The following is an 8,635-nucleotide window of genomic DNA, read 5'->3' on the forward strand; positions in this document are numbered from 1 at the left end:
TCAGTCCCCCACAAGAGCTCAATTCTCCACCAGTTCTATCGGTGCACAGTCATCCACCAGCGTTCAGTCCCCCACAAGAGCTCAATTCTCCACCAGTTCCATCGGTGCGCAGTCTTCCGACAGAGTTCAGTCCCCCACAAGAGCTCAATTCTCCGCCAGTTCCATCGGTGCACAGTCATCCATCAGAGTTCAGTCCCCCACAAGAGCTCAATTCTCCACCAGTTCCATCAGTGCGCAGTAATCGCCCAGAGTGCAGTCCCCCACAAGAGCTCAATTCTCCACCAGTTCCATCGGTGCGCAGTCTTCCGACAGAGTTCAGTCCCCCACAAGAGCTCAATTCTCCGCCAGTTCCATCGGTGCACAGTCATCCATCAGAGTTCAGTCCCCCACAAGAGCTCAATTCTCCACCAGTTCCATCAGTGCGCAGTAATCGCCCAGAGTGCAGTCCCCCACAAGAGCTCAATTCTCCACCAGTTCCATCGGTGCAGAGTCTTCCGACAGAGTTCAGTCCCCCACAAGAGCTCAATTCTCCACCAGTTCCATCGGTGCGCAGTCTTCCAACAGAGTTCAGTCCCCCTCAAGAGCTCAATTCTCCACCAGTTCCATCGGTGCGCAGTCATCCACCAGAGTTCAGTCCCCCACAAGAGCTCAATTCTCCACCAGTTCCATCGGTGCGCAGTCTTCCGACAGAGTTCAGTCCCCCACAAGAGCTCAATTCTCCACCAGTTCCATCGGTGCGCAGTCTTCCGACAGAGTTCAGTCCCCCACAAGAGCTCAATTCTCCACCAGTTCCATCGGTGTGCAGTCATCCACCAGAGTTCAGTCCCCCACAAGAGCTCAATTCTCCGCCAGTTCCATTGGTGTGCAGTCATCCACCAGAGTTCAGTCCCCCACAAGAGCTCAATTCTCCGCCAGTTCCATCGGTGCACAGTCATCCATCAGAGTTCAGTCCCCCACAAGAGCTCAATTCTCCACCAGTTACATCGGTGTGCAGTCATCCACCAGAGTTCAGTCCCCCACAAGAGCTCAATTCTCCGCCAGTTCCATCGGTGTGCAGTCTTCCGACAGAGTTCAGTCCCCCACAAGAGCTCAATTCTCCGCCAGTTCTATCGGTGCGCAGTCATCCACCAGAGTTCAGTCCCCCACAAGAGCTCAATTCTCCGCCAGTTCCATCGGTGTGCAGTCTTCCGACAGAGTTCAGTCCCCCACAAGAGCTCAATTCTCCACCAGTTCTATCGGTGCACAGTCATCCACCAGCGTTCAGTCCCCCACAAGAGCTCAATTCTCCACCAGTTCCATCGGTGTGCAGTCTTCCGACAGAGTTCAGTCCCCCACAAGAGCTCAATTCTCCGCCAGTTCTATCGGTGCGCAGTCATCCACAGGAGTTCAGTCCCCCACAAGAGCACAATTCTCCGCCAGTTCCATCGGTGCACAGTCATCCATCAGAGTTCAGTCCCCCACAAGAGCTCAATTCTCCGCCAGTTCCATCGGTGCGCAGTCATCCACCAGAGTTCAGTCCCCCACAAGAGCTCAATTCTCCACCAGTTCCATCGGTGCGCAGTCTTCTGACAGAGTTCAGTCCCCCACAAGAGCTCAATTCTCCACCAATTCCATCAGTGTGCAGTCATCCACCAGAGTTCAGTCCCCCACAAGAGCTCAATTCTCCACCAGTTCCATCGGTGCACAGTCATCCACCAGAGTTCAGTCCCCCACAAGAGCTCAATTCTCCACCAGTTCCATCGGTGCGCAGTCTTTCGACAGTTCAGTCCCTCACAAGAGCTCAATTCTCCACCAGTTCCATCGGTGCGCAGTCTTCCATCAGAGATCAGTCCCCCACAAGAGCTCAATTCTCCGCCAGTTCAATCGGTGCAAAGTCCCCAGAGTTCAGTCCCCCACAAGAGCTCAATTCTCCACCAGTTCCATCAGTGCACAGTCTTCTGACAGAGTTCAGTCCCCCACAAGAGCTCAATTCTCCACCAATTCCATCAGTGTGCAGTCATCCACCAGAGTTCAGTCCCCCACAAGAGCTCAATTCTCCACCAGTTCCATAGGTGCGCAGTCTTCCGACAGAGTTCAGTCCCCCACAAGAGCTCAATTCTCCACCAGTTCCATCGGTGCGCAGTCTTCCGACAGAGTTCAGTCCCCCACAAGAGCTCAATTCTCCACCAGTTCCATCGGTGTGCAGTCATCCACCAGAGTTCAGTCTCCCACAAGAGCTCAATTCTCCGCCAGTTCCATCTGTGCGCAGTCTTCCGACAGAGTTCAGTCCCCCACAAGAGCTCAATTCTCCGCCAGTTCCATCGGTGCGCAGTCATCCACCAGAGTTCAGTCCCCCACAAGAGCTAAATTCTCCACCAGGTCCATCGGTGCACAGTCATCCATCAGAGTTCAGTCCCCCACAAGAGCTCAATTCTCTGCCAGTTCCATCGATGCGCAGTCATCCACCAGAGTTCAGTCCCCCACAAGAGCTCAATTCTCCACCAGTTCCATCGGTGCGCAGTCTTCTGACAGAGTTCAGTCCCCCACAAGAGCTCAATTCTCCACCAGTTCCATCAGTGTGCAGTCATCCACCAGAGTTCAGTCCCCCACAAGAGCTCAATTCTCCACCAGTTCCATCAGTGCACAGTCTTCTGACAGAGTTCAGTCCCCCACAAGAGCTCAATTCTCCACCAGTTCCATCGGTGCGCAGTCTTTCGACAGTTCAGTCCCTCACAAGAGCTCAATTCTCCACCAGTTCCATCGGTGCGCAGTCTTCCATCAGAGTACAGTCCCCCACAAGAGCTCAATTCTCCGCCAGTTCCATCGGTGCACAGTCATCCCCCAGAGTTCAGTCCCCCATAAGAGCTCAATTCTCCACCAGTTCCATCAGTGCACAGTCTTCTGACAGAGTTCAGTCCCCCACAAGAGCTCAATTCTCCACCAATTCCATCAGTGTGCAGTCATCCACCAGAGTTCAGTCCCCCACAAGAGCTCAATTCTCCACCAGTTCCATAGGTGCGCAGTCATCCATCAGAGTTCAGTCCCCCACAAGAGCTCAAATCTCCACCAGTTCCATTTGTGTGCAGTCTTCCGACAGAGTTCAGTCCCCCACAAGAGCTCAATTCTCCACCAGTTCCATCGGTGCGCAGTCTTCCGACAGAGTTCAGTCCCCCACAAGAGCTCAATTCTCCACCAGTTCCATCGGTGTGCAGTCTTCCGACAGAGTTCAGTCCCCCACAAGAGCTCAATTCTCCGCCAGTTCTATCGGTGCGCAGTCATCCACAGGAGTTCAGTCCCCCACAAGAGCTCAATTCTCCGCCAGTTCCATCGGTGCACAGTCATCCATCAGAGTTCAGTCCCCCACAAGAGCTCAATTCTCCGCCAGTTCCATCGGTGCGCAGTCATCCACCAGAGTTCAGTCCCCCACAAGAGCTCAATTCTCCACCAGTTCCATCGGTGCGCAGTCTTCTGACAGAGTTCAGTCCCCCACAAGAGCTCAATTCTCCACCAGTTCCATCAGTGTGCAGTCATCCACCAGAGTTCAGTCCCCCACAAGAGCTCAATTCTCCGCCAGTTCTATCGGTGCGCAGTCATCCACCAGAGTTCAGTCCCCCACAAGAGCTCAATTCTCCGCCAGTTCCATCGGTGTGCAGTCTTCCGACAGAGTTCAGTCCCCCACAAGAGCTCAATTCTCCACCAGTTCTATCGGTGCACAGTCATCCACCAGCGTTCAGTCCCCCACAAGAGCTCAATTCTCCACCAGTTCCATCGGTGTGCAGTCTTCCGACAGAGTTCAGTCCCCCACAAGAGCTCAATTCTCCGCCAGTTCTATCGGTGCGCAGTCATCCACAGGAGTTCAGTCCCCCACAAGAGCACAATTCTCCGCCAGTTCCATCGGTGCACAGTCATCCATCAGAGTTCAGTCCCCCACAAGAGCTCAATTCCCCGCCAGTTCCATCGGTGCGCAGTCATCCACCAGAGTTCAGTCCCCCACAAGAGTTCAATTCTCCACCAGTTCCATCGGTGCGCAGTCTTCTGACAGAGTTCAGTCCCCCACAAGAGCTCAATTCTCCACCAATTCCATCAGTGTGCAGTCATCCACCAGAGTTCAGTCCCCCACAAGAGCTCAATTCTCCACCAGTTCCATCGGTGCACAGTCATCCACCAGAGTTCAGTCCCCCACAAGAGCTCAATTCTCCACCAGTTCCATCGGTGCGCAGTCTTTCGACAGTTCAGTCCCTCACAAGAGCTCAATTCTCCACCAGTTGCATCGGTGCGCAGTCTTCCATCAGAGATCAGTCCCCCACAAGAGCTCAATTCTCCGCCAGTTCAATCGGTGCAAAGTCCCCAGAGTTCAGTCCCCCACAAGAGCTCAATTCTCCACCAGTTCCATCAGTGCACAGTCTTCTGACAGAGTTCAGTCCCCCACAAGAGCTCAATTCTCCACCAGTTCCATCGGTGCGCAGTCTTCCGACAGAGTTCAGTCCCCCACAAGAGCTCAATTCTCCACCAGTTCCATAGGTGCGCAGTCTTCCGACAGAGTTCAGTCCCCCACAAGAGCTCAATTCTCCACCAGTTCCATCGGTGCGCAGTCTTCCGACAGAGTTCAGTCCCCCACAAGAGCTCAATTCTCCACCAGTTCCATCGGTGTGCAGTCATCCACCAGAGTTCAGTCTCCCACAAGAGCTCAATTCTCCGCCAGTTCCATCTGTGCGCAGTCTTCCGACAGAGTTCAGTCCCCCACAAGAGCTCAATTCTCCGCCAGTTCCATCGGTGCGCAGTCATCCACCAGAGTTCAGTCCCCCACAAGAGCTAAATTCTCCGCCAGTTCCATCGGTGCACAGTCATCCATCAGAGTTCAGTCCCCCACAAGAGCTCAATTCCCCGCCAGTTCCATCGGTGCGCAGTCATCCACCAGAGTTCAGTCCCCCACAAGAGCTCAATTCTCCACCAGTTCCATCGGTGCGCAGTCTTCTGACAGAGTTCAGTCCCCCACAAGAGCTCAATTCTCCACCAATTCCATCAGTGTGCAGTCATCCACCAGAGTTCAGTCCCCCACAAGAGCTCAATTCTCCACCAGTTCCATCGGTGCACAGTCATCCACCAGAGTTCAGTCCCCCACAAGAGCTCAATTCTCCACCAGTTCCATCGGTGCGCAGTCTTTCGACAGTTCAGTCCCTCACAAGAGCTCAATTCTCCACCAGTTGCATCGGTGCGCAGTCTTCCATCAGAGATCAGTCCCCCACAAGAGCTCAATTCTCCGCCAGTTCAATCGGTGCAAAGTCCCCAGAGTTCAGTCCCCCACAAGAGCTCAATTCTCCACCAGTTCCATCAGTGCACAGTCTTCTGACAGAGTTCAGTCCCCCACAAGAGCTCAATTCTCCACCAATTCCATCAGTGTGCAGTCATCCACCAGAGTTCAGTCCCCCACAAGAGCTCAATTCTCCACCAGTTCCATAGGTGCGCAGTCTTCCGACAGAGTTCAGTCCCCCACAAGAGCTCAATTCTCCACCAGTTCCATCGGTGCGCAGTCTTCCGACAGAGTTCAGTCCCCCACAAGAGCTCAATTCTCCACCAGTTCCATCGGTGTGCAGTCATCCACCAGAGTTCAGTCTCCCACAAGAGCTCAATTCTCCGCCAGTTCCATCTGTGCGCAGTCTTCCGACAGAGTTCAGTCCCCCACAAGAGCTCAATTCTCCGCCAGTTCCATCGGTGCGCAGTCATCCACCAGAGTTCAGTCCCCCACAAGAGCTAAATTCTCCACCAGGTCCATCGGTGCACAGTCATCCATCAGAGTTCAGTCCCCCACAAGAGCTCAATTCTCTGCCAGTTCCATCGATGCGCAGTCATCCACCAGAGTTCAGTCCCCCACAAGAGCTCAATTCTCCACCAGTTCCATCGGTGCGCAGTCTTCTGACAGAGTTCAGTCCCCCACAAGAGCTCAATTCTCCACCAGTTCCATCAGTGTGCAGTCATCCACCAGAGTTCAGTCCCCCACAAGAGCTCAATTCTCCACCAGTTCCATCAGTGCACAGTCTTCTGACAGAGTTCAGTCCCCCACAAGAGCTCAATTCTCCACCAGTTCCATCGGTGCGCAGTCTTTCGACAGTTCAGTCCCTCACAAGAGCTCAATTCTCCACCAGTTCCATCGGTGCGCAGTCTTCCATCAGAGTACAGTCCCCCACAAGAGCTCAATTCTCCGCCAGTTCCATCGGTGCACAGTCATCCCCCAGAGTTCAGTCCCCCATAAGAGCTCAATTCTCCACCAGTTCCATCAGTGCACAGTCTTCTGACAGAGTTCAGTCCCCCACAAGAGCTCAATTCTCCACCAATTCCATCAGTGTGCAGTCATCCACCAGAGTTCAGTCCCCCACAAGAGCTCAATTCTCCACCAGTTCCATAGGTGCGCAGTCATCCATCAGAGTTCAGTCCCCCACAAGAGCTCAAATCTCCACCAGTTCCATTTGTGTGCAGTCTTCCGACAGAGTTCAGTCCCCCACAAGAGCTCAATTCTCCACCAGTTCCATCGGTGCGCAGTCTTCCGACAGAGTTCAGTCCCCCACAAGAGCTCAATTCTCCACCAGTTCCATCGGTGTGCAGTCTTCCGACAGAGTTCAGTCCCCCACAAGAGCTCAATTCTCCGCCAGTTCTATCGGTGCGCAGTCATCCACAGGAGTTCAGTCCCCCACAAGAGCTCAATTCTCCGCCAGTTCCATCGGTGCACAGTCATCCATCAGAGTTCAGTCCCCCACAAGAGCTCAATTCTCCGCCAGTTCCATCGGTGCGCAGTCATCCACCAGAGTTCAGTCCCCCACAAGAGCTCAATTCTCCACCAGTTCCATCGGTGCGCAGTCTTCTGACAGAGTTCAGTCCCCCACAAGAGCTCAATTCTCCACCAGTTCCATCAGTGTGCAGTCATCCACCAGAGTTCAGTCCCCCACAAGAGCTCAATTCTCCGCCAGTTCCATCGGTGCGCAGTCTTCCGACAGAGTTCAGTCCCCCACAAGAGCTCAATTCTCCACCAGTTCCATCGGTGTGCAGTCATCCACCAGAGTTCAGTCCCCCACAAGAGCTCAATTCTCCACCAGTTCCATCGGTGCGCAGTCTTCCGACAGAGTTCAGTCCCCCACAAGAGCTCAATTCTCCACCAGTTCCATCGGTGCGCAGTCTTCCGACAGAGTTCAGTCCCCCACAAGAGCTCAATTCTCCACCAGTTCCATCAGTGTGCAGTCATCCACCAGAGTTCAGTCCCCCACAAGAGCTCAATTCTCCGCCAGTTCCATCGGTGTGCAGTCATCCACCAGAGTTCAGTCCCCCACAAGAGCTCAATTCTCCGCCAGTTCCATCGGTGCACAGTCATCCATCAGAGTTCAGTCCCCCACAAGAGCTCAATTCTCCACCAGTTACATCGGTGTGCAATCATCCACCAGAGTTCAGTCCCCCACAAGAGCTCAATTCTCCGCCAGTTCCATCGGTGTGCAGTCTTCCGACAGCGTTCAGTCCCCCACAAGAGCTCAATTCTCCGCCAGTTCTATCGGTGCGCAGTCATCCACCAGAGTTCAGTCCCCCACAAGAGCTCAATTCTCCGCCAGTTCCATCGGTGTGCAGTCTTCCGACAGAGTTCAGTCCCCCACAAGAGCTCAATTCTCCGCCAGTTCTATCGGTGCGCAGTCAACCACCAGCGTTCAGTCCCCCACAAGAGCTCAATTCTCCACCAGTTCCATCGGTGTGCAGTCTTCCGACAGAGTTCAGTCCCCCACAAGAGCTCAATTCTCCGCCAGTTCTATCGGTGCGCAGTCATCCACAGGAGTTCAGTCCCCCACAAGAGCTCAATTCTCCGCCAGTTCCATCGGTGCACAGTCATCCATCAGAGTTCAGTCCCCCACAAGAGCTCAATTCTCCGCCAGTTCCATCGGTGCGCAGTCATCCACCAGAGTTCAGTCCCCCACAAGAGCTCAATTCTCCACCAGTTCCATCGGTGCGCAGTCTTCTGACAGAGTTCAGTCCCCCACAAGAGCTCAATTCTCCACCAGTTCCATCAGTGTGCAGTCATCCACCAGAGTTCAGTCCCCCACAAGAGCTCAATTCTCCACCAGTTCCATCGGTGCACAGTCATCCACCAGAGTTCAGTCCCCCACAAGAGCTCAATTCTCCACCAGTTCCATCGGTGCGCAGTCTTCCGACAGAGTTCAGTCCCCCACAAGAGCTCAATTCTCCGCCAGTTCCATCAGTGCGCTTTCTTCCGACAGAGTTCAGTCCCCCACAAGAGCTCAATTCTCCACCAGTTCCATCGGTGCGCAGTCTTCCGACAGAGTTCAGTCCCCCACAAGAGCTCAATTCTCCGCCAGTTCCATCGGTGCACAGTCATCCATCAGAGTTCAGTCCCCCACAAGAGCTCAATTCTCCACCAGTTCCATCAGTGCGCAGTAATCGCCCAGAGTGCAGTCCCCCACAAGAGCTCAATTCTCCACCAGTTCCATCGGTGCACAGTCTTCCGACAGAGTTCAGTCCCCCACAAGAGCTCAATTCTCCGCCAGTTCCATCGGTGCACAGTCATCCATCAGAGTTCAGTCCCCCACAAGAGCTCAATTCTCCACCAGTTCCATCAGTGCGCAGTAATCGCCTAGAGTGCAGTCCCCCACAAGAGCTCAATTCT

The sequence above is a fragment of the Scardinius erythrophthalmus genome (genome assembly GCF_964197995.2).
Source record: "Scardinius erythrophthalmus genome assembly, chromosome: 7".
NCBI classification, from domain to species: domain Eukaryota; kingdom Metazoa; phylum Chordata; class Actinopteri; order Cypriniformes; family Leuciscidae; genus Scardinius; species Scardinius erythrophthalmus.